Source organism: Halichoerus grypus, chromosome 5 (genome assembly GCF_964656455.1).
Source record: "Halichoerus grypus chromosome 5, mHalGry1.hap1.1, whole genome shotgun sequence".
In the NCBI taxonomy this organism is placed as follows: domain Eukaryota; kingdom Metazoa; phylum Chordata; class Mammalia; order Carnivora; family Phocidae; genus Halichoerus; species Halichoerus grypus.
The window spans coordinates 83,897,326-83,923,652 of NC_135716.1; the positions used below are offsets into that span (position 1 = coordinate 83,897,326).

The 26,327-nt window shown below is 42.5% G+C and overlaps 1 long non-coding RNA gene across 3 annotated transcripts in view; it reads right to left on the reverse strand.

Annotated features, from left to right (window-relative positions):
- Positions 1–1,649: 1,649 nt before the first annotated feature.
- Positions 1,650–26,327, reverse strand: part of LOC118552378 (uncharacterized) — a 604,572-nt gene continuing 579,894 nt past the window's right edge. For 2 of the 3 annotated variants that reach the window (XR_013447914.1, XR_013447913.1), the window contains 2 exons: positions 2,532–2,710; positions 1,650–1,839 (listed from right to left, as the gene is read on the reverse strand). This is a non-coding gene — a long non-coding RNA (uncharacterized LOC118552378). Of the gene's footprint in view, positions 1,840–2,531; positions 2,711–3,186; positions 3,274–26,327 lie in introns of all 3 variants that reach the window. The other variant, XR_013447915.1, reaches the window with a different exon arrangement.

Here is a 26,327-nt window from a genome sequence, read left to right on the forward strand (position 1 = left end):
GTGCTCAGAACAAGAAGGGAGAGAGGTCCAAGTGGCTCCCCCAGTTCTCATGGTCTCCAATCCAAATTCCTTCTCCAAATCCCTCTTCCATTAGTATACTTCCCTTCTCCCCAGTCAGGAGAATCTCTGAAACAGGCACCAGGACTATCCAGCTATGAATTCAATTTCCAAGTCTGTCAGAACCTTCTCAACTTGAACTTGGCACATGGAGTCATGACCTAGCTTTCACAACCCATCCCCATCTCCATTTCCTCTCCAAATTTACACCTTTTGGAATCTCACAAGAATTCATCTGAATCATTTGAAGAAGGAATAGACAGACAAATGAACAAGGTCATTGCAGAACACAACAAGCTCTAGGAAGAAAACAAAGAGGGTGATGTGTAAAGATTGCCCACAGGGGTAGGACAGTGCCACCTAAGTGGCCAGAGGCCAAGAAAGGCCACTTCTTGGAGTGGTCCCATGCACAGTCTACAGCTGGCACACATACCACCTTTCCACACTCATCCACTCCCTCCACCCCACTCCAGCACTCCCTACCCATCATTTCTGCCCCTCCATAGCCCTTGTAACTCTTTGATATGTTTTATTTATTATTTTGCCTGTTGCTAGTCTACCCAACTGTAATGTAAGCTCCATGAAAGTAGGGTTTTGTAGGTTTTACTCACCACTGTATAACCAGTGCCTGGACTAGGGTTTGGCACATAGCAAGAGCTTGATAAACATGTGTTGAATAAAGTGGCCTCCATTTATCCTGGCAAGATGACCATGAGCCAATGACTAAGATGAAGCTGACTTTCCAAACCCCTGGCCCTTATCAGAGAAGGCATGGGCAGAGTCGCCTCTGATCTTCCAGAGCCAAGAAGAGGACTAAGTTCCCCCACCACAGGCCATGCTGAAGGGGCAGTGACTCCTATCTGGAGAGATGTCCAGAACATTTTACCCACTGCCATTGAGCTTTAGATACCTAGGCACACACACACACACACACACACACACACACACACACTCATACTCACACACATCATACAGGAAGCACTACCATGTTGGGTCTCCTTCATAGCCCTGAGGCAAGCTCTATCATTGAACTCTCCAGCCCTCTGCCTAGCTAGGTAGCATCAGTGTACAGACTTTATTATTTAAAGGGTCTCTGAAGAACCATTCTGACGCTCAAAATACTCATCCTATACAACAGAAATAGGACATAGGTTCCTGCCTTATGCCAAGAAGACACAACCTGAGGAAATGACTACTCAAGACTCTTAGGGCTGGTGTTCTTTGGGATGCATCCTCTGAAACTAGGAAGAATAGGGCTCAAGGCTGTTCTGCCTCTTCAGCATGTACAGTTGGATGTTAGAGAGTGATCCTAAGGAGTACATCATTTCTGTAAATGTGTAATCAGGTCACACAGCCACAAGACAACAACAAACCCTCTGAATTCAATGTGGCTACCAAGCACTTAGGACCACTCTCCTATGGCATTGTTCTTAAAACTACATGATAGCTGTGCATGGGTGACCTCAGGAAAAAGGCAGGTACAGTTCTAGGCTAACTACAATTAGGCTCCTAAACTCCCACCCACAGCACATCATTTGTTGTCACATGTTTGCCCTAAGCTTGAATGGATGCTTCACTAAGTCTGAGTCCTTCATTAAAAGGTAAGGCAACACCTTACCCCCACCCAAATAAATGTCAAAAGCCAGTTGGCAAGATTTAAGGGAAAAAGTGCAAGCTTTGAAGTAAATCAGATCTGGGCTTAATCATGGCATTCCCATCTGTGGACTTCATTCAGCAAATATTTATTGAAGCCATTCCATGTGCCAGACACTGTACCAGTCCCTGAAAAGAAAGAAGAAAACAGAACAAACATGGATGTTAGACAAATTACTTAAATGTGTGGGCTTCTGCTTTCTCATCAAAAATGGGGTAATGGCTACTCCTTAGAGATGTTGAGAGGATTTTAGGAGATAATATGTGTAATTGTGGAGCTATTTATATTATCATCATGGTTATTAATAAAGCAACATGGCATCCATATGCATGAAAAGCCATATAATTATTTAAACTCTTGAACTAATATTTATCCTAAGAAATTTTTCCTAAGGAAAAGCCCAAATATGAAGATATATAAAGGAGAGAGATGGGAAGGAAATAAAGCACCTATTAAGTGTATACATTTTGCCAGGCACCAGGTGAAGTACCTAACATTTGTTAATTCGTGAAAATGAGCAAAGGAAAAAAATACAAGAAACCTAAATATTCAACAGTAGCATAGAGAATGGAATATTTTACAGTCATTTAAAGTAATTATAAAGTCTATGTGGCAACATAGAAAAATGCTCATGACATCATGTGAGGTGGAGAAAGTAGGGTACAGAGGGTAGTCATGAGCATGATGATTGCAGCTACGTATGTTTCCTGTGCAGAAGCACAGCCACACAAAACAACAAGGCCTGCTCTACAATGATGGGTTTATTAAGGTGATTCTTTTTTCTCCATTTGCCAAACTGTTTGCAGTGTTATTGTGTTACCTTATTTTTATAGGTGTACTTTTCTTAAGGTGTTCTATTTGCAGGTTATTTCACTCAGTCTTATTTGTCCTCCCTGTCAGTTGTGAGAGGGGAAGATGAAGATATCTTCAGGCTTAAAAGTCTTGGAAGGCAGTAAATCTTTGAAGATGCTTCGGCTGCATTCAATTTGTTGCTATTTCCTGAAAAATAAATTGGAAGAGTTATCCCTTTATATTTAGCTCTTCAAATATTCACAGCAAGCCTTCAGAAACTAAGGTACTACTGTGGCAGCATCTGCCAGCACTGCCACCAACAACTAGAGGACTTTATGTCCCTAGGGGGGCCATAAGCACGGGTTCGCTTCCCACCCATCAATCCAATAATCCATCCACCTGTTCTATTATCTACATGTCTATCCATTTGATGATTTACTATCTGTTTATCTATATATCCCACCCTTCTGCTTATCCATTCATCCATCCACTCTTCCTTGGTAGTGCCTCATCACAAAACTCCCTTACAGGAAATATATTTATTATTATATTATATATATATATTTATTATTATTATTATTATTATTATTATTATATCAATGTTCTGATTCTTCAATTGGCCATTAGTAGAAAAGTCAAGGTGCAGGTTCCCAAATGGGGTAAATGATGCAACAGGACAGGACCAAGGAGACGTGTTTTCATCTTCTCCCAGTCCCGGGTGGGCTGTTTGACAGCCGGTTCAGCAACTGGTCAGGCTCCCAAGGCCCATCCTAGGAACAAAGAGCTATAAGTAATCAGGTCACATTTGTCACCAGCATCCTCCCTATCCCAGTAGCACCCAGCTGGCTGGCTTGAGCAGGATCTTCAAGGCATTCCAAGAATTTGCCACCCAAATCTGTCACTTACCAGCCCTGTAGGTGGAGTGGGAGAGGCTGTGCAGTATGCACTTGTCAAGCTGCCAACTGAAAACCTGTTTTAATCAATTAAATAATGGGCTCTTGTTACATAAGCCTCAATTGTGACCTTCTCAATAAAGCACTAATTGAGGTTGATGAGGGCAATCTACTCTGAACCTTCTCACCCTGCAGCAGACTGCTGAGGGCCCTACCTTAATCCCTAATGAGGTTAGTTGGGGAAACTGAGCCAGGGTCTGATGAGTGACTGGCAGGTGTTCACAGAATAAGCTAAAGAATTAAAGATTTATTGAGTGTGTGTTTTTTGTGAGGTCTGATGCCAGATGCTAAGACTGCAGGGATGAACCAAGAACATTTCCTGCCTAAGGAGCACATAGTCTAGTAAAGAAAACCAAACCCTAAAACAGAGACAGTTGCTGTGTAAGGGGCCATGACAGCAGTAAGGACAGGGTACAGTGAGAGTCCAGAAGTGGGAGCAGTCACATCTGTCTCAACAATCCCAGAGGCTGCAGGGAAAGAGGCACTGAACCTGGGCCTGACAGCACAAGCAGACATGGCTGCTCCCTGCTAGGTCAACGCAAGGAAGAGCGTGGAGGAACAAGGGGCAGGGTCCTCTGCAGTTCTAGGGCAGATCGCTGCTCACAAGGGGTCTCTGAGGCAGCAGCCACCCTTATTAATGGTGCAGCTCAGATGTGAAAATGAAAGCCACAGAAGGTCCTTAGCCTTCATACATCAGGTCACTGTTCTTATTCTTCATTTTGTCTAGAATAGCCTCCCTTCTCTCCACCTGGCCACAAAGTCCCCCAGGCAACTATACCCCAGTCACCCTTCAAGATCCAACTGTCATGCTGCCTCTTCCATGAAGCCCTCCTGGAGTGACTCATGCCCAGGGCCATTTCCCTTAGTTCCCCCAGAGTTTTGTATCTAACTCTAGGACCACATTTATCAGGTCACTTTCCAGTTAGCTTGTGGATCCTGTCTCTAACAACCTTCATCTTTATATCCCCTGTAGCCCACACAGTGCCTGGCACACAGTTGGCACCCACCATCTGACTGAGGAGATACCGACTCCTCCCAGGATCAACTCACATTCAGGTGATCCAGAAGCATCATCCAAACCCACTTCCTGCAGGGCTGAGCTTGTGGTCATGGAAGAAAGCTACCAGTTAACCTGGGAAAAACAAGTCTATGTGGAATCTAGTCAGCTCCCCAGACAGTATGTCACAGACCAGCTACCACCACCAACACACACCATGGTTTCAAATGTTTACAGGATATGTGGAGCTCGCTGGGCATGCCAGTCAACAACCAGCCACCCCACAAATATTGACTGAGAACTCACTGTAGACAAGCCGCCAGAGCACCAGGACCCTTTGGTGGCTGAGAAGAGAAGTGGGAAGAACTTACTAGTCATCAGAAGTGAGATAAAGTTGTTAATTTTAATTAATGAAAAAGCCTGATTGCCACTGTCCTCATTATGCTTTCCTGACTTTTCCAAAGTGGGCCTGTCTTACCTTATAGCCAGATTTTTATTAAAAATAAAAATTTAAGGCAATCTGAGTGGGAATAGCAGATGTTGGGCATACAGTCACTGATTCATAGTTATTGATAGATTAGCAATAGGACCTAGTTTGCTACTCACCCATTTAGTCACTTTTGAATGGTTAAGCAAGGAGGTGTTGAGTGTGTGTGAGAAGAGGGGTTACTGAGACACAGGGAGGGTGAAGGGGGCAGGATTACTGAGGCCTTTGAGGGGTGCTGCCAGGGCAGTGACATTGTCAGTAGGACAGATCCCACGTTGCCAGTCTTCTCTCCAAGTAGTCCCTGTCTGCCCGTGTGAGCTCACTTCCCTTCCCACTCAGACCCTATGGCCTGGGCACCTAGAGATGTTCTGTCCCTTTAGTTAACCTGCCCTGCATGGGGACAAATGATTCCACCTTCTTGTTAAGAGAAAATGGGAGTGGGGATATTTTTTCAAAGGGAACTTTATTTGAGAAACTGAGAGGAAAACAAAAATAGAAGAAAGTAATTAGGAAGTGGTAGAAGTGGGAAGCTGTGCCAGGCACAGAACCCATATCCTCCAGCATTGGGAGATGCAGATTGGTGTGGCTGGCAGGTGCCACCAAGACTCTGCCTTTTTACTCTTAGCAGGGATCAGCTACCTGACCCCAGCTGCTGCCCCCACACCTCTACCGACATGGTGCAGGCAGGTGAGAAGAAAATGCTTCTGTGTTTCCCACTAGGGACTCTGAACTGAAGGCAGTCCTGCCCACCCACCCCTGACCAGCATCCCTCAGAGGCCCCTTTATCTCCCTTCCCAGCTGGTACCTGCCAGCAGGTAAGCTTGATGAATTTTTCTCTTCCCTGGTCTCAATTCCCCTGGTGTTACCTGCTCTTAGGGCCCCATCCACTCACTGGTACATTTCTCCTATCTTGGGGCTTCTGTTCTAGCTGCTGATTAGCAGATCACATGCTCATTGGGCCTGTCATCAACTCTCCTATCAGCCACCACTTAGGTCTCCACCCAGAGGGTCCCTGACATATGGGGCCAACTTCTGTCTTGGCTCCTCTGTGGGACTTGCTGGGGCTTGTCCCCCTGGTAAACCTCTCCTCAAGCCCAGTGGCCATTCATACTCATCCTGGGCAGGGATGCGCTTCTTATCTCCAAGCCTCACTCTCTACCTTAAGGCCAACAGGGCACATTTATCATTTATTTTGCCCAGACCCTCCACACTCCATGCTTACATCTGCCCAGACTATTCCTATTGCTCCTGACATGAAATTCAGTGCCCGCCCCTACCCAGCCCCCTCTCAATGTCTGAAAACTCCTTTCAAATCCCAGTTCTGCCATTCAAAGGCCACTGATTTGGACAAACCTTTTGAACCTTCCAGGGATAAGCCCCATCTGTAAAATATGGAAAATGATAGTAACTAACTCAGAGAGTCTCATGGGAGACAGTACAGGTAACTGTGCACTGTTAGTTTTATTGGCCTCTGGCCTCAGACTAACTAGTAAATTCACTGTTCATCTTCACCATATGAAATACACTCCCTCTCTGATTCAGGATGGTGTGCCCCACACTGAAGCCTGCCTTCCCTGCAGGTTTTCTGGTTTTTCCTCTTTTTTTTTTTTAATTTCAAGTTTTTATTTAAATTCTAGTTAGTTAACATACCTGGTAAAATTGGTTTCAGGTGTAGAATTTAGTGATTCATCACTTACACACAACACCTAGTGCTCATGACAACAAGTGCCCTCCTTGATACCCATCACCCATTTAGCCCATCTCCCCACCCACCTCCCTCCATCAACCCTCAGTTCGTTCTGTATCATTAAGAGTCTCTTATGGTTTGTTTCCTTCTCTCTGTTTTCCCTCCCCTATGTTCATCTGTTTTCTTTCTTAAATTCCACATATGAGTGAAATTATATGGTATTTGTCTTTCTCTGACTGACTTCATTTAGCATAATACACTCTAGCTCCATCCACATAGTTACAAATGGCAAGATTTTATTCTTTCTGATGGCTGAATAATATCCCACTGTATATATATATATACACTCCACATCTTCTTTATCCATTCATCAGTCAATGGACGTTTCTTCTCTTTCCATAGTTTGGCTATTGTTGATAATTCTGCTATAAACATCGGGGTGATATATTTTTGTATCCTTTGGGTAAATATTTAGTAGTGCAATTGCTGGTCTTAGGGTAGTTCAATTTTCAACTTTTTGAGGAACCTCCATACTGTTTTCCAGAGTGGCTGCACCAGCTTGCATTCTCACCAACAGTGTAAGAGGGTTTCCCTTTCTCTGCATCCTTACCAACACTGTTGTTTCTTGTGTTGTTAATTTTAGCCATTCTGACAGGTGTGAGGTGGTATCTCATTGTTTTGATTTGTATTTCCTTGATGATGTTCAGCATCTTTTTTTGTGTCTGTTAGCCATCTGTGCGTCTTCTTTGGAAAAATGTCTGTTCATGTCTTCTGTCCATTTCTTAACTGGATTATTTATTCTTTGGGTGTTGAGTTTGAGAAGTTTTTTCTAGATTTTGTATACTAATTCTTTATCAGATATGTCATTTACAAATATCTTTTCCCATTCCTTAGGTTGTCTTTTAGTTTTGTTGATTGTTGTGAGATGGACAGCAACAGGCAGAAGAATGAAACTGGACCACTTTCTTACACCATACACAAAAATAAATTCAAAATGAATAGAAGACTTAAATGTGAGACAGGAAACCATCAAAATCCTAGAGAACACAGGCAGCAGCCTCTTTGACCTTGGTCATAGCAACTTATCAGACACATCTCTGGAAGCAAGGGAAACAAAAGCAAAAATGAGCTATTGGGACTTCATCAAAACAAGAAGCTTCTGAATGGTGAAAGTTTTTCCTCTTTCTTTATCCCCAGCTCAGGGCTGGTGCCTACTAGAGGCCATCCTGCTGTGCATCCAGCTCTCAACACCAGGTGGCAGCCAGACCCTTAGCCTAGTTACCCCGGGCCCCTGCCTGGCTCAGAACCAAGGCCTGAGGCTTCTGCCCTACACTCTGCCAGGCTTGTCCCACCCTCCTCCACTGCTGGCAGGAAAGACCCAAAGAAAACTTCGTGTTGCTCAGTGCAGGCTGAAGCCTTGAGGACAAGAGTAGGTTGGGCTGGATTCCAAGGCAGCTCTTCTGCCAGCTGGGGCCACCTTTGAGAGCAAAGACCCAACAGGGTCTCTGCTGAAGTGTGAAGGGGCTGAGGCCTGGGTGGGGCACAGGGGTGGGGCATGGCAGCCATTCCCCTGGAAGGCTGCCTTACCCACAGGACCTGGAGTGCCCTATGCCCTCAAGGCCCAGAGGCCCCTCTGGGACCCACTGAGCTGGAGACATAGTCTTTGTTCAACCTTTCTCTCTACTGACTTCCTCCCCACCCCCACAACCAGGCCTGAGCACATCAAGCCCTTCCCATTCTAAAACAATGCTTCTTCACTGGTCTCTCCCCTCTCTCTCCTCGTTACCTTCTTAGCCAAACTTACTGCAAAAAATGCCTTCATGTTCTCTTTGACACCCACTTATTCCTCAACTCACTTCATTCTGACTTCTTCTGTTCTTCAAAATCTGTTATCTCTGGGGCCAGCCATGCCAACTCCAGGAACCCTTTCTCTCTACTTTGCTGCATGTCTTTGACACAGGCCTCAGTTGTGCCCTGTCTTTGATGCAACTCTTTCTGGTCTTCTCCATTTCTCTTTAGAATCTACTTCATACACGCCACTCAAGTCCATTACTCTCTGCTTTTTACCTAGGACTTATGTCTGGAAGATTTCCAGATCTCTACCTTAGGACCCAATGAACCCTCAGTTCCAGCACCTTATCTCTGACTGATTCAACTCATCCCACACTGAACTCATCTCTGCCCCAGGCCTGCTGCTCTCCTGCTCCTCCTCCTGCTCTCTGTCCCAGTGAAGAGCATCACCAGCGACCAGCGACAAGTGATGGCCAAAGTCAGGCCACTGTAAGTCATCATTGACTCTTCCATGTCCCTCCACACTTTCTTGACAGTGCTGATCCATTGTACCTGCTTACTACCTCCCAAACCTCTCCCCCTCTCTAGTCCCCTTCCCTGTCCCAGGCCAGGTCCTCATCTTCTCTTCCCTGAAAACTGCCTCCCCCAACACTGCATTCTCCTCACCACAGTGTTTTCTCTATAAAACAAGCCATTTCTTCTGCTCAAAACCCTTCAGGACCCCAAGGGTAGCATCCAAATGCTATTGTATGGCCCCCAAGAACCTTCATGATCTGACTCTGTCTGCCTCCTCCAGCCACAAAGCTGTGTAGCCTCTGCCCCCAACTCTGTCACTACCACAGCAAAAGTGTCCTTGGACACCCCACACCTTTGCCTTCTACTACACCTCCTGCTTGCACCACCTCTTTTACCTTCTTTTTGCCCACTGAGACTGTTCAAGATTTGTCAACTCTCTAACCCCAGTTCTGGTTTGGGTACCCCTTCTCTTTGCTTCCTTCATCAGAGTACTCAGTATTATAAACATATAATCACATGTCACTAGACTCTGAACTTGAGGGCAAGAGCTGGGGGGTTTTGGCCTTTGGATTCCCAGCACAGAGAGGGGGCTAAACAAGTGTTTGTTGGATGGATGGATGGAAAAATGAAGTTACTGCCTGGGAAAAGTTCCCTGCTTATTCAGAGGTGGTCTACTGTTTAGATTCCTCATGTTAACCCCAAGCCTCTGGCACCTATTACATGAGATCTCAAAGCTCAGAACCTAAAGCACCATAGCTGGATGCTTCCTCTGGGACCAGGGAGTGGGAACAGCCTCCCTGGGTGCACTGCCAGAGAGTGTAGGCACAGGGCTCCAGCTCTGCTCTCTCAGCCCAGAGAGGTGCTCCTGCCAGACCAGGGAAATGGGAGCAGTGTAGGCAAGCATGTGATCAGAAGACAGTTGGTCCCCTGCAGAAGAAGGGAGCTCTGAGTCATGTGTCAGCCTGGGGAAATCCAGAACAAGAGCACAGAGTTCAGAGTCCCCATTGATGATTTAACTGAGATGCAAACACTTGAAAAAGTTTCAAGAGCTCCTGCTCCTGTGAATAACAACCACAAAGGGGCTACCATAGCACCAACAGTGTTGCCTCATCCTACTCTGATTGCTCTCCCACCATATTATACCTTTTAAACTCTTAGCCATCCTTTAAGACTCAGTTCAAATGCCACCGGAAGTCATCATTGACTCCTCCCTGGAGTCTGTGAAGCTGTCCAAAGCCATCCAGCCCAGTCTGAATTGACCATTATTTCCCCCACAATTTTGTTGTACATTGTTCATATTTCTTTTACAACACTGATCTCAATTTCTCTTTCAAAGGTATTCTGTATGGCTATCTTAGTCTACATCCTTGGCATGATAAGAAATTACCTGGCAGGGAGAAACTATGTTTTATATCCATGTCTGCATACCCTGTGGTTTTAACCCTATGTTCTAGGCATTTGATAAATGCCCATCAAATTGAATAATAATTTTAAAAGCATTACAAAGCACCATGCAGACAATTAGGTTCATAAGTTCAAAGTAGATGGAGAAAATAGGATGATCACATGGGTGGGACTCCTCTGGGAAGACTTCCTGAAGGAGGTGTGGCTGGAGGGGACTATGTGAGGAGGGGCTAAGAAGCATGAAGGAAGCCTGACTGTTGTCTTAACTGCTGGATGGGAAAGGCCAGGCTTTTCTCCTTCCTTACCCACCTTTTCTCCTCATCCCATTATAGGGTAGTGGCAGTATAGGACAGGGGTTAAAATGTGGACTCTCAAGGCAGACTGCCTGGCCGTATATCCTAGCTCAGCCACTTAACAGATGTGTGACCTTGGGCTACCCACTTCGCCCATCTGATCTTGGTTTCCTCCCCAGTGGAGCAAGGAAAAATAGTACCTAACCTCACTGGATTGTGTGATGATTTAATGAGTTAATCTATGTAAAACTCTTATTAGGTGCCAACAGCTAATCTCAGTGCTCCAAGTAGATTAATTCATTTTATCCTCAGACAGCACAATGAAGTTGGTACTGTTATTATGTTACTCTACAGAGGAGGAAATAGATCCAGACAGCATGGGTGGGGAGACCATCAACATAGCCTACCACAAAATGTCACACATTCTCCAAACATAACAAACTTCGACCTGCTTACCCCAAACCACCCAACTCTTTCTCTGAAGAACCAGAACCACAATCACAGCTCAAAATAGTAAGAACTTTATTTTGTTGTAATTCATAACCATCTGCAAAACACTTTCCTATTATATCTTCACTGCACCCTGATGAAAGAGCCCTATCCACCCTGCTTTTCAGATGAGCACCTGATGTCTAAAGAGGCAAGAAGCTGCCTTTTCAAAGGAATGCATGTGTGCAAGGGGCAAGAAGCTTCCTTCTCAAAGGCAGGCACCATGGCTCCTGGTCAGATCCCCTTCTCTAGGCCAGAGCAGCCACCAGCATGGAGGCCAGGCCACAGGGCATTAGCAGCCCCATGACCTCCTCTTCCTCACACCTCCTCCCGGGACTGAAAAACTTGTCCTGCCCCACTGTGGCTGCTGAGGGCCTGGCTCATACCATCAAGAAGGTCAGAGAACTTATAGCAAAACTACTGAGGCTCCAAGGACCACAAATAATAGAAAAAAGAAAATCAGAAGACATACAAATGGCTAACAGACACATGAAAAAATGTTCATCATCATTAGCCATCAGGGAAATTCAAACCAAAACCACGTTGAGATATCACCTTACACCAGTTAGAATGGCAAAAATTGACAAGGCAAAAAAAGAACAAATGTTGGAGAGGTTGTGGAGAAAGGGGAACCCTCTTACACTGTTGATGGGAATGCAAGTTGGTACAGCCACTTTGGAAAACAGTGTGGAGGTTCCTCAAAAAATTAAAAATAGAGCTACCCTCTGACCCAGCAATTGCACTACTGGGTATTTATCCCAAAGACAGATGTAGTGAAAAGAAAGGCCACATGCAAAAGGAGGAGGAAGATGGCGGAGGAGTAGGAGACCTAAATTTCATCTGGTCCCAGGAATTCAGCTAGATAGGGATCAAACCATTCTGAACACCTACAAACTCAACAGGAGATCAAAGAAAAGAATAGCAGCAAATCTCTGAACAGAAAAGAGATGACTTTCTGGAAGGTAGGACATGAGGAGAAGTGAATCCGAGGTGATATACAGGAAGGTAGACAGTGGGGGGAGGTGGTAGGGGGCCTCCGACAGCCGCTACTGGCAAGTAATAGAGCTGCAGAGACAAAATCAGAACTTTTAGAAGTCTGCTCCTCTGAGGGACATCACTCCAGTGGCTAAGCGGGGGTGGAACACTTGCTGGGACAGTGCGGTCTCAGGACCCTCGGGGTCACAGAAAGACCAGGGGTGCCTGAGTGTAACAGAGCTCCCAGGTATCAGAGTGGGGAAGCTGGCTGCAAAGACAGAGCTGAGGAGTCGGCTCTCAGCTGGGGTTTCCATAAACCATGATCCACCGCACAGTTGGGCCACCGTACAGCTGGGGTTTCCATAAACCATGATCCACCGCACAGTTGGACCCAACAAGCGGCAGATCCTAGGAGACTCCCCTTCCTCCCCCAGGAGAAGTGGCATGGGAATGCACTGCAGGAATCTGCTGGGTTTGGAGACTCCAAACAGGGTCGTGTGCCAGAGATAGAAATGCTCGGTCACAGGCTGGGTGAGCATGGAGTGTGGCCGGAGACCGGGGAGACAGGAGTGATTGACTGCTTTTCTCTGGGCGCTCACCGAGGAGTGGGGCCCTGAGTTCTCGGCTCCTCTGGGGTGGAGATTGAAGGCCTCCATCTTCTTTCTTGTCCTCCAAAGCTGTACGGAAAGCTTGCAGGGAACAAAAGCTCCCAAGAGCAAACCCAAGCAGATTACTTAGCATGGCCCCTGGCAAGGGCAGGGCAATTCCACCTCAGGCAAAGACATTTGAGAACCATGGCAACAGGCCCCTCCCCCAGAAGATCTGTAAGAACAGCCAGCCAAGACCAAGTTTACCGATCAATGAGAACGGCAGAACTCCAGCACTAGGGGAATACAGCTCATAGAATTGATGGTTTTTTCCCCCGATTCTTTAGTCTTTCAAAGTTAATTTTTTTAATTTTCTTTTTTCTTTTTCTATTTTTTTAAAATTTTTCTTTTCCCCTTTTTCAACCAACATCTTATCAATCCCTTTTTAAAAAATCTTTTTTTATTTTTCATTTTTAGAGTCATATTCTATCCCTTCATGGTAGTCAACCTTAGTTTTGGTATATATATATAAGTTGTACTCTCTTTAAAATTTTGGGATACAGTTTCTTCTAACAGACCAAAATATACCCCAAGTCTCTAGGGTATGGCTTTGTTCTAGTCTCCTGCCTGATCACATTCTCTCCCCTTTTTTTTTTTAATTTCCCTTCTTTCTTTTTTCAACTAACTTCTTATCTTATCAATTCCTTTTATAAAATCTTTTATAATTTTCATATTTACAGTCATATTCTATCCCTTCATCATATTTACCTTAATTTTTATACATATGTAAGTTTTTCTTTTTTTTCTTTTTCTTTTTTTTTCCTTTTATTTTTTCTTTCTTTCCCTTTCGTTCCCCCCAGTTTTGGGTCTCTTCTGATTTGCTTAGTGTATATTTTTCTGGGGTCATTGTTACCCTGTTAGCATTTTCTTCTCTCATTCATCTGTTCTCCTCTGGACAAAATGACAAGACGGAAAAACTCACCTCAAAAAAAAAAAAGAACAAGAGGGAGTACGACTGCCAGGGACCTAATCAATATGGACATCAGTAAGATGTTGGAACTAGAGTTCAGTGTGACGATTATAGAGATTCTAGCTGGGCTTGAAAAAAACATGGAAGATACTAGAGAAACCCTTTCTGGAGAAATAAAAGAACTAAAATCTAACCAATCAAAATGAAAAGCTATTAATGAGGTGTAGTCAAAAATGGAGGCTCCAATTGCTAGGATAAATGAGGCAGAAGAGACAATTAGTGATATAAAAGACCAAACAATGGAGAATATGGAGGTGAGAAAAAGAGAGGAAAACAACTACGGATCATGAGGGGAGAATTAGAGTGATAAGTGATACCATAAAGTGAAACAATAATAGAATAAATGCGATCCCAGAAAAGGAAAAATGGAGAGAGAGGGGCAGAAGGTATATTGGAGCAAATTATAGTGAAGAACCTCCCAAACCTGGGAAGGAAACAAGTATCCACATCGAAGAGGCACAGAGAAACCCCTCAAAATCAGTATAAATAGGTCAACACCCCAACATCTAAAAGTGAAACTTGCAAATATCAAGACAAAGAGAAAATTCTGAAAGCAGCTCTGGACACGAAGTGCTTTCTCCTACCAGGGTAGAAACAGAAGACTGGCAGCAGACTCATCCACAGAGACCTGGCAGGCCAGAAAGGACCGGCATGATATATTCAGGGTGCTAAATGAGAAAAATATGCAGCCAAGAATACTATATCCAGCCAGGCTGTCATTGAAAATAGAAGGAGAGGGAAGGGGAAAAGATGGCGGAGGAGTAGGGGACCCTATTCCAACCGGTCCCCAGAATTGAGCTGGATATCTACCAGACCACTCTGAACACCCACGAAATCAGCCTGAGATATAAGAAGATAGATCTGGATCTCTACAAACAATATCTCAGGTGGTTAGTTTTGAGGTACATAGCAGGGAGCCGTGATTCCGCAGGCAGATATCAGAGGATAAATGGCAGCAGGAGGAAGCCTGGCCATGGGGATCCTACACTGCCGGTGAGCGATAGCCTCCTGTGCTGGGGAGTGTGCACAGACTCACAGACCATTAGCGGCAGGGAAAGGAATTTAGGCAGCCCCCAGGACGGAAACGTGGGGCAGGGGGCCTGCCTGCGAACTGGGAGTGGCTGGCAGTTTTAGAAGCACAAAGGGCAGAGACGAGCTCCAACCTGGGGGCGAGGACTGAGAGCGCTCTGGAGGGGCGCACAACCCAGGATGCTGCAGTTTATAGCAGCACAGACAGAAACAGAGATAGTGTGGCCTGGAGGGCTCACTGAAGAACAGATTGCGATCTCTCTGCTCTGATGCAGAGGGTTGGAAATGGTCTCTTCTGCTCTGACTCTTGGAAGAGATGCGGAAAGCCACCATGGAAAGCTGCCAGAGAACAAAAGCCCCCAAAAATCAGTTTTCACTAAGCCCATCCCCCACCACAGGGGGCAGGGCAACTCTGCCCAAACAAGGTTGACTGACTATCAGCAGGGCAGGCCCCTCCCCTGAAGACAGGCTGGGAAAACAAGAGGCCAGCAACCCTAAGGTCCCTAGAAAACAGGTGCATCTTGCTTGTGTTCTGGTCAATAATTTGGACTCTATACATTCCCTCAACCACCCCTTAAAGAATGACTAGGAGGAGAAACCCTCAAAATAGAAACTCAGAGATTATGACTTATGCTGCAGATTTACAAATGGATGCAGATATAACCAAGATGTTGGAGATGGAATTCAGGCTGGCAATTGTGAAGACAATAGCTAGAATGGAAAAACAATTAATGGCAACATAGGGTCTCTAAGGGCAGAAATGAAAGCTGAATTGGCAGAACTTAAAAATGTTATCAATGAGATCCAATCTAATCTAGATAATCTAACAGCTAGGGTAAGCGAGGTAGAAGAACGAATTAGTGACCTGGAAGACCATTTAATAGATAAAAAGGGAAAAGAGGAGTCCAGGAAAAAACAACTCAGAATCCATGAAAATAGAATCAGAGAAATAAGTGACCCATGAAACGTTCCAATGTCAGAATTATTGAGATGCCTGAGGGGGTGGAGAGAGAGAGAGAGAGAGGACTAGAAGACATATATGAGCAAATCGTAGCTGAGAACTTCCCTAATCTGGGGAGTGAAACAAACATTTGTGTCCTAGAGGCAGAGAGGACCCCTCCCAAGATCAAGGAAAACAAGCCAACACCCCCGCATATAATAGTAAAACTCGCAAATCTTAGAACCAAGGAAACCATCTTAAGGGCAGTTAGGGGGAAGAGATTCCTTACGTACAGAGGGAGGAACATCAGAATAATGTCATACCTATCCACAGAGACCTGGCGAGCCAGAAAGGCCTGGCAAGACATATTCAGGGTACTAAACGAGAAGAACATGCAGCCAAGAATACTTTTTCCGGCAAGGCTGTCATTTAGAATGGATGGAGAGATGCAGAGCTTCCAAGACTGGCAGAAGCTGAAAGAATATGCGACCACTAAGCTGGCCCTGCAAGAAATATCAAGGGGGGTTCTATAAAAGGAGAAAGACCCCAAGAGTGATATAGAAAAGAAATTTACAGGGACAGTTTATAAAAACAACGTCTTCACAGGCAACATGATGACAATAAATTCAAATCTTTCAATGATCACTCTCAATGTGAATGGCCTAAATGCTTCCATGAAACGACACAGGGTTGTAGATTGGATAAAAAGACAGGACCCATCCATATGCTGCCTACAAGAGACTCATTTTGAACCTAAAGGTACAACCAGACTGAAAGTGAAGGGATGGAGAGCCATCTTCCATGCCAACAGACCTCAAAAGAAACCTGGGGTAACAATTCTGATATAAGACAAATTATATTTTAAGCTACAGGCTGCAGTTAGAGACACAGAAGGACACTATATCATTATTAAAGGGTCTATCCAACAAGAAGATCTAACAATTGTAAATATCTATGCCCCCTACAAGGGAGCAGCCATCTACATAAGCCAACTGTTAACCAAAATAAAGACTCATATTGATAACAATACAGTAATTGTAGGAGACCTCAATACCACACTCTCAGCAATAGACAGATCATCTAGACAGAAAATCAACAAAGAAACAAGCACTTTGAATGACACACTGGACCAGATGGACCTCATAGATATTTACAGAACACTCCACCCTAAAACAACAGAATACTCATTCTTCTCAAGCGCACATGGAACTTTCTCCAGAATAGACCACATACTGGGTCACAAATCTGGTCTCAACCGATATCAAAAGATTGAGATTATTCCCTGCATATTCTCAGACCATAATGCTTTAAAACTGGAACTCAATCACAAGAAAAAAATTGGTAGAAATTCAAACACTTGGAAGCTAAAGACCACTCTGCTCAAGAATGTTTGGGTCAACCAGGAAATCAAAGAAGAACTTAAACAATTCATGGAAACCAGTGAGAATGAAAAGACGTTGGTCAAAAACCTATGGGAGGGGCGCCTGGGTGGCTCAGTCGTTAAGCGTCTGCCTTCGGCTCAGGTCATGATCACAAGGTCCTGGGATTGAGCCCTGCATCGGGCTCCCTGCTCAGCCAGGGCCTGCTTCTCCCTCTCCCACTCCCCCTGCTTGTGTTCCCTCTCTCGCTGTCTCTCTCTCTCTCTCTGTGTCAAATAAATAAATAAGAATTAAAAAAAAAAAAAAAAACCTATGGGATACTGCAAAGGCAGTCCTAAGGGGGAAATACATAGCTGCCCAAGCCTCACTCAAAAAAATAGAAAAATCCCAAATTCGCCAACTAACTCTACACCTTAAAGAACTAGAGAAAAATCAACAAAGGATGCCTAAGCCACGCATTAGAAGAGAAATAATTAAGATTAGAGCAGAGATCAATGAATTAGAAACCAGAAACACTGTAGATCAGATCAACGAAACTAGAAGCTGGTTCTTTGAAAGAATTAATAAGATCGATAAAACACTGGCCAGACTTATCCAAAAGAAAAGAGAAAGGACCCAAATTAATAAAATTATGAATGAAAAGGGAGAGATCATGACTAACACCAAGGAAGTGGAAACAATTATTAGAAATTATTATCAACAACTATATGCCAATAAATTGAGCAATCTGGATGAAATGGAGGCCTTCCTAGAAACATATAAGCTGCCAAGACTGAAACAGGAAGAAATTGACAACCTGAATAGGCCAATAACCAGTAACGAGATTGAAGCAGTGATCAAAATCCTCCCAAAAAACAAGAGTCCAGGGCCCAATGGATTCCCTGGGGCATTCTACCAAACATTCAAGGAAGAAATAATACCTATTCTGCTGAAGCTGTTTCAAAAAATAGACACAGAAGGAAAGCTTCCAGACTCATTCTATAAGGCCAGGATTACCTTGATCCCCAACCAGGCAAAGACCCCATCAAAAAGGAGAATTTCAGACCGATATCCCTGATGAATATGGATTCCAAAATCCTCAACGAAATCCTAGCTAGGATCCAACAATACATTAAAAGGATCATCCACCACGATCAAGTGGGATTTATCCCCGGGATGCAAGGGTGGTTCAACATTCACAAATCAATCAATGTGATAGAACACATTAATAAGAGGACAGAGAAGAACGATATGGTCCTCTCAATTAATGCAGAAAAAGCTTTTGACAAAATACATCATCCTTTCCTGATTAAAACTCTTCAAAGTACAGGGATAGAGGAAACATCCCTCAAGTTCATAAAATCCATCTATGAAAAACCCACAGTGAATATCATCTTCAATGGGGAAGAGCTGAGAGACTTTCCCTTAAGATCAGGAACATGTCAAGGATGCCCACTCTTGCCACTATTGTTCAACATAGTACTAGAAGTCCTAGCAACAGCAATCAGATAACAAAAAGAAATAAAAGGTATTCAAATTGGCAAAGAGAAAGTCAAACTCTCTCTTTTTATAGATGACATGATACTTTATGTGGAATACACAAAAAACTCCACACCCAAATTACTAGAACTCATACAGCAATCCAGTAATGTGGCAGAATACAAAATCAATGCACAGAAATCATTTGCTTTTTATACACTAACAACGCAACACTCATGAAAGAACTGAAGAAACTGAAGAAAACACAAAAAGAGGAAAAATAATCCATGCTCATGGATCAGAAGAATAAACATTGTTAAAATGTCTCTGCTACCCAGAGCAATCTACACCTTCAATGCCATCCCGATCAAAATTCCAATGACATTTTTCAAAGTACTGGAACAAACAATCCTAAAATTTGTATGGAATCGGAAAAGACCCCAAATCGCCAAGGAAATGTTGAAAAAGAAAAACAAGTTGGGGGCATCACGTTGCCCAATTTCAAGCTATATTACAAAGCAGTGATCAGCAAGACAGCATGGTACTGGCACAAAAACAAACATATATACCAGTGGAACAGAATAGAGAGCCCAGATATGGACCCTCAACTCTATGGTCAAATAATCTTTGGAAAAGCAGGAAAAAAATACATAATGGAAAAAAGACAGTCTCTTCAATAAATGGTGCTGGGAAAATCGGACAACCACATGCAGAAGAGGGAAACCTGACGATGCACAAAGATAAACTCAAAATGGATGAAAGACCTCCATGTGAGACAGGAATCATCAAAATCCTAGAGGAGAACATAGGCAATAACTTCTTTGACATCAGCCACAGCAACTTCTTTCAAGATACATCTCCAAGGGCTAGTGAAACAAAAGCAAAAATGAACATTTGGGACTACATCAAGATAAAAAGCTTCTGCACAGCAAAGGAAACAGTCAACAAAACAAAGAGGCAACCCACAGAATGGGAGAAGATATTTGCAAATGACACTACAGAGAAAGGGCTGGTACCCAAGATCTATAAAGGACTTCTCAAACTCAACACCCAAAAAACAAATAATCAAGTCAAAAAATGGGCAGAAGACATAATCAGACAGTTCTCTGAAGAAGACATACAAATGGCTAACAGACACATGAAAAAGTGTTCATCATCAATAGCCACCAGAGAAATTCAAATCAAAACCACATTGAGATAACACCTTACACCAGTTAGAATGGCAAAAATGAACAGGGAAATAAACAACAAATGTTAGAGAGGTTGTGGAGAAAGGGGAACCATCCTACACTGTTGGTGGGAATGGAAGTTGGTACAGCCACTTTGGAAAACAGTGTGGAGGTGCCTCAGAAAATTAAAAATAGAGCTACCATCTGACCCAGCAATTGCACTCCTGGGTATTTACCCTAAAGACACAGATGTAGTGAAAAGAAGGGCCATATGCACCCCAATGTTCATAGCAGCAATGTCTGCAATAGCCAAACAGTGGAAAGAGTTGAGATGTCCTTCAACAGATGAATCGATAAAGAAGATGTGGTCCATATATACAATGGAATATTACTCAGCCATCAGAAAGGATGAATACCCAACTTTTACACCAACATGGATGGGACTGGAGGAGATAATGCTAAGTGAAATAAGTCAAGCAGAGAAAGTCAATTATCGTATGGTATCACTTATTTGTGGAATATAAGGAAGAGTATGGAGGACTTTAGGAGAAGGAAAGGAAAAACGAAGGGGGGGGAAATCGGAAGGAAAGATGAACCATGAGAGACTGTGGACTGTGAGAAACAAACTGAGGGTTTTAGAGGGCAGGTGGGTGGTGTGATGGTTTAGCCCAGTGATGGATATTAAGGAGGGCACATACTGCATGGAGCACTGGGTGTTATATGAAAACAATGAATTGTGGATCACCACTTCAAAAACTAATGATGTGGTGTATAGTGACTAACATAAAATAATAAAAAAAAATTTACAAAAATAAATAAATAATTTAAAAAAAGAAAATAGAAGGAGAGATAAAAAGCTTCCAGGACAAACAAAAACTAAAAGAATTTGCAAACACGAAACCAGCCTTAGAAGAAATATTGAAAGGGGGCCTCTAAGCAAAGAGAGAGCCTAAAAGTAACATAAACCAGAAAGGAACACAGACAATATACAGTAACAGTCACCTTACAGGCAATACAATGGCACTAAATTCATATCTTTCAATAGTTACCCTGAATGTAAATGGGCTAAATGCCCCAATCAAAAGACACAAGATATCAGATTGGATAAAAAAAAAACAAGACCCATCAATATGTTGTCTGCAAGAGACTCATTTTAGAACCAAAGACACCTCAAGATTGAAAGTGAGGGGGTGGAAAACAATTTACCATGCTAATAGACACCAAAAGAAAGCTGGGGTGGCAATCCTTATATCAGACAAATTAGATTTTAAACCAAAGACTGTAATAAGAGATGGGGAAGGACACTATATCCTTTTTAAAGGGTCTATGCAACAAGAAGATCTAACAATAGTAAATATCTATGCCCCTAACATGGGAGCAGCCAATTATATAAGCCAATTAATAACAAAAGCAAAGAAACACATTGACAATACAATAACAGTAGGGGACTTTAACACCTCCCTCACTGAAATGGACAGGTCATCTAAGCATAAGATCAACGAGGAAATAAAGACTTTAAATGACACACTGGACCAAATGGACTTCACAGATATATTCAGAACATTCCATCCCCAAACAACAGAATACACATTCTTCTCTACTGCCCATGGAACATTCTCCAGAATAGATCTCATCCTAGGTCACAAATCAGGTCTCAACTGGTAACAAAAGATTGGGATCATTCCCTACATATTTTCAGAACACAATGCTTTGAAACTAGAACTCAATCACAAGAGGAAAATCAGAAAGAACTCAAATACATGGAGGCTAAAGAGCATCCTACTAAAGAATGAATGGGTCAACCAGGAAATTAAAGAATTAAAAAAACTCATGGAAACCAATGAAAATGAAAACAGAACTGTTCAAAATCTTTGGGATGCAGCAAAGGCGGTCCTCAGAGGAAAGTATATAGCAATACAAGCCTTTCTCAAGAAACAAGAAAGTTCTCATAAACAACCTAACCTTACACCTAAAGGAACTGGAGAAAGAATGGCAAATAAAGCCTAAACCTAGCAGGAGAAGAGAAATAATAAAGATCAGAGCAGAAATCAATGAAATAGAAACCAAAAGAACAGTAGAACAGATCAACAAAACTAGAAGCTGGTTCTTTGAAAGAATTAATAAGATTGATAAACCCCTGGCCAGATTTATCAGAAAGAAAAATGACCCAAAACAACAAAATCATGAATGAAAGAGGAGAGATCACAACCAACACCAAAGTAATACAAACAGTTATAAGAACATATTATAAGCAACTATGTGCCAGCAAATTAGATAATCTGGAAGAAATGGATGCATTCCTAGAGATACATCAACTACCAAAACTGAACCAGGAAGAAATAGAAAACCTGAACAGACCCATTACCACTAAAGAAATTGAAGCAGTCATCAAAAATCTCCCAAAACACAAAAGCCCAGGGCCAGATGGCTTCCCAGGGGAATTCTACCAAACATTTAAAGAAGAATTAATACCTACTCTTCTGAAATTCTTCCAAAAAATAGAAATGGAAGGAAAACTTCCAAACTCCTTTTATGAGGCCAGCATTACCTTGATCCCAAAATCAAAGACCCCATCAAAAAGGAGAATTACAGTCCAATATCCCTGATGAATATGGATGCAAAAATTCTCACCAAAATACTAGCCAATAAGATCCAACAGTAAATTAAAAGGATTATTCACCACAACCAAGTGGGATTTATCCCTGGGCTGCAAGGTTGGTTCAACATCCGCAAATCAATCAATGTGATACAATACATTAATAAAAGAAAGAACAAGAACCATATAATCCTCTCAATAGATGCAGAAAAAGCATTTGACAAAGTACAGCATCCTTTCTTGATCAAAACTCTTCAGAGTATAGGGATAGAGGGTACAGACCTCAATATCATAAAAGCCATCTATGAAAAACCCACAGCCAATATCATTCTCAATAGGGAAAAACTGAGAGCTTTCCCCATAAGGTCAGGAATGCAGCAGGGATGTCCCCTATCACCACTGCTATTCAAGATAGTACTAGAAGTCCCAGCCACAGCAATCAGACAACAAAAAGAAATAAAAGGCATCCAAATTGGCAAAGAAGAAGTCAAAATCTCACTCTTTGCAGATGATATGATAATTTATGTGGAAAACCCAAAAGACTCCACCCCAAAACTGCTAGAACTCATACAGGAATTCAGTAAAGTGGCAGGATATAAAATCAATGCACAGAAATCAGTTGCATTCCTATACACCAACAACAAGACAGAAGAAAGAGAAATTAAGGAGTCAATCCCATTTACAATTGCACCCCAAACCATAAGATACCTAGTAATAAATCCAACCAAAGAGGTCCAAAGAGGCAAAGAATCTGTACTCAGAAAACTATAAAATACTCATGAAAGAAATTGAGGAAGACACAAAATGGAAGAACGTCCCATTCTCATGGATTGGAAGAACAACTATGGTGAAGATGTCAATGCTACCTAGAGTAATCTACACATTTAATGCAATCCCTATCAAAATACGATCCACTTTTTTCAAAGAAATGGAACAAAAAATCCTAAAATTTGTATGGAACCAGGAGACTCCGAATAGCCAGAGGAATGTTGAAAAAGAAAAGCAAAGCTGGTGGCATCACAATTCCGGACTTCGAGCTCTATTACAAAGCTGTAATCATCAAGACAGTATGGTACTGGCACAAAAACAGACATATAGATCAATGGAACAGAATAGAGAGCCCAGAAATGGACCCTCAACTCTATGGTCAACTAATCTTCGACAAAGCAGGAAAGAATGCCCAATGGAAAAAAGACAGTCTCTTCAACAAATGGTGTTGGGAAAATTGGACAGCCACATGCAGAAGAATGAAACTGGACCATTTCCTTACACCACACACAAAAATAGACTCAAAATGGATGAAAGACCTAACTGTGAGACAGGAGTCCATCAACATCCTGAAGCAGAACACAGGCAGCAACCTCTTCGACAGCCACAGACCACTTCTTCCTAGAAACATCGCCAAAGGCAAGGGAAGCATGGGCAAAAATGAACCATTGGGACTTCATCAAGATAAAAAGCTTTTGCATAGTGAAAGAAACAGTCAACAAAACCAAAAGACAACCAACAGAATGGGAGAAGATATTTGCAAATGACATATCAGATAAAGGGCTAGTATCCAAAATCTATAAAGAACTTATCAAACTCAATACCCAAAAGGTCCAATCAAGAAATGGGCAGAAGACATGAACAGACATTTTTCCAAAGAAGACATCCAAATGGCCAACAGACACATGAAAAAGTGCTCAACATTGCTCTGCATCAGGGAAATCCAAGTCAAAACCCCAATGAGATATCACCTCACACCAGTCAGAATGGCTAGAATTAACAAGTCAGGAAAGGACAGATGTTGGTGAGGATGCAGAGAAAGGGGAATCCTCCTACACTGTTGGTGGGAATGCAAGCTGGCACAGCCACTCTGGAAAACAGTATGGAGGTTCCTCAAAAAGTTGAAGATAGAACTACCTTACAACCCAGCAATTGCACTACTGGGTATTTACCCCAAAGATACAAATGTAGGGATCCAGAGGGGTACGTGCACCCCGATGTTTATAGCAGCAATGTCCACAATAGCCAAACTATGGAAAGAGCCAAGATGTCCATCGACAGACGAATGGATAAAGAAGATGTGGTATATACATACAATGGAATATTATGCAGCCATCAAAAGGAATGAAATCTTGCCATTTGCAACAACGTGGATGGAACTGGAGGGTATTATGCTGAGTTAAATAAGTCAATCAGAGAAAGACATCTATCATATGATATCACTGATATGAGGAATTCTTAATCTCAGGAAACGAACTGAGGGTTGCTGGAGTGGTGGGGGGTGGGAGGGCTGGGGTTGCTGGGTGATAGACATTGGGGAGGGTATGTGCTATGGTGAGCGCTGTTAATTGTGCAAGACTGATGAATCACAGACCTGTACTTCTGAAACAAATAATATATTATATGTTAAAGGAAAAAAAAAGGTAGTAGGAAGGGAAAAATGAAGGGGTGGAAATCGGAGGGGGAGAGGAACCATGAGAGACTATGGACTCTGAGAAACAAACTGAGGGTTCTAGAGGGAAGGGGTTTTGGGAGATGGGTTAGCCTGGTTATGGCTATTAAAGAGGGCACATATTGAATGGAGTACTGGGTGTTATACGCAAACAATGAATCATGGAACACTACATCAAAAACTAATGATATAATGTATGGTGATTAAGATAACATAATAAAATTAAATTTAAAAAAAAGGGCCACATGCATCCCAATGTTCATAGCAGCAATGTCCACAATAGCCAAACTGTGGAAAGAGCCGAGATGCCCTTCAACAGATGAATGGATAAAGAAGATGTGGTCCATATATACAATGGAATATTACTCAGCCATCAGAAAGGATGAATACCCAACTTTTGCATCAACATGGATGGGACTGGAGGAGATAATGCTAAGTGAAATAAGTAAAGCAGAGAAAGTCAATTATCATATGGTTTCACCCATATGTGGAACATAAGGAATAGCATGGAGGCATTAGGAGAAGGAAAGGAAAAATGAAGGAGGAGAATTCAGAGGGGGAGACGAACCATTAGAGACAATGGACTCCAGGAAACAAACTGATGGTTTTAGAGGGGAGTGGGTGGGGTGATGGGTTAGCCCAGTGATGGGTATTAAGGAGGGCACGTATTGCATGGAGCACTGGGTGTTATACGCAAACATTGAATCATGGAACACTACATCAAAAACTAATGATGTACTCTATAGTGACTAACATAACATAATAAAAAACAGAAAATCATCACTGGAAATTTTTTTTAAAGTTCAAAAGTAATTTGCAAAATAAAAGAGTTTAGTTTGGAAGACTATAGTTTTCCAACTCTAAAAAAGGAGACAAAGGAAGTGAACCAAAAATGTATATATAAGATACAAATCACCAATAAACACATGAAGAAAAAACATGTCCTCATTACAATCAGTAAAGGGAATTCAAATCACCGCACCCAAATACCAACAATTAGAGTAGGAACTTCTTTAAATCATAAAATATTGGTGACTTTTAGGGGCTAAATATTGATGGAAGTGTAAATTGTGACCACCTTTTGAGAGAATAGTTTGGTCTGTGGTTAACTTAAAGTTACTGATGTTCTTTGACTCCTCAATTTCATTTCTAGATATTTATTAAGGAAAAATTTATAAATAGGTACAAAAATATATGTTTAAGAATATTCATGTTGTATGTTTAACACAAGAAAAACAAGAGGCAATGTAAGTTACTAAGAGAGGTATGATTAAATAAGAACTGGTGTCTCATTCAGTGGAATTCCTTGCTACCACTAAATATGACACAGAAAACTTGAAGATTATTTTGTGCCTTTTAAAAAGGTGCTTGTAAAAATCAGGTAAAAATAAATAGTACTGTATTTACAATAATCCCCATACTGTAAAAATATCTGTATACAGGGGCACTATAATGAAATAGTTAAAAGCCAGATTCCAGAGCCAGAGGGCTTTTTTCTCCCTACCTGAAGACATTGTGTTTGTAGGGGAAACAGTGGAATGACAGATACAAACCTGGGAAGAGAGCTGGCACTGCAGGTGCCAGGACCCCTAGAACCCCTCATC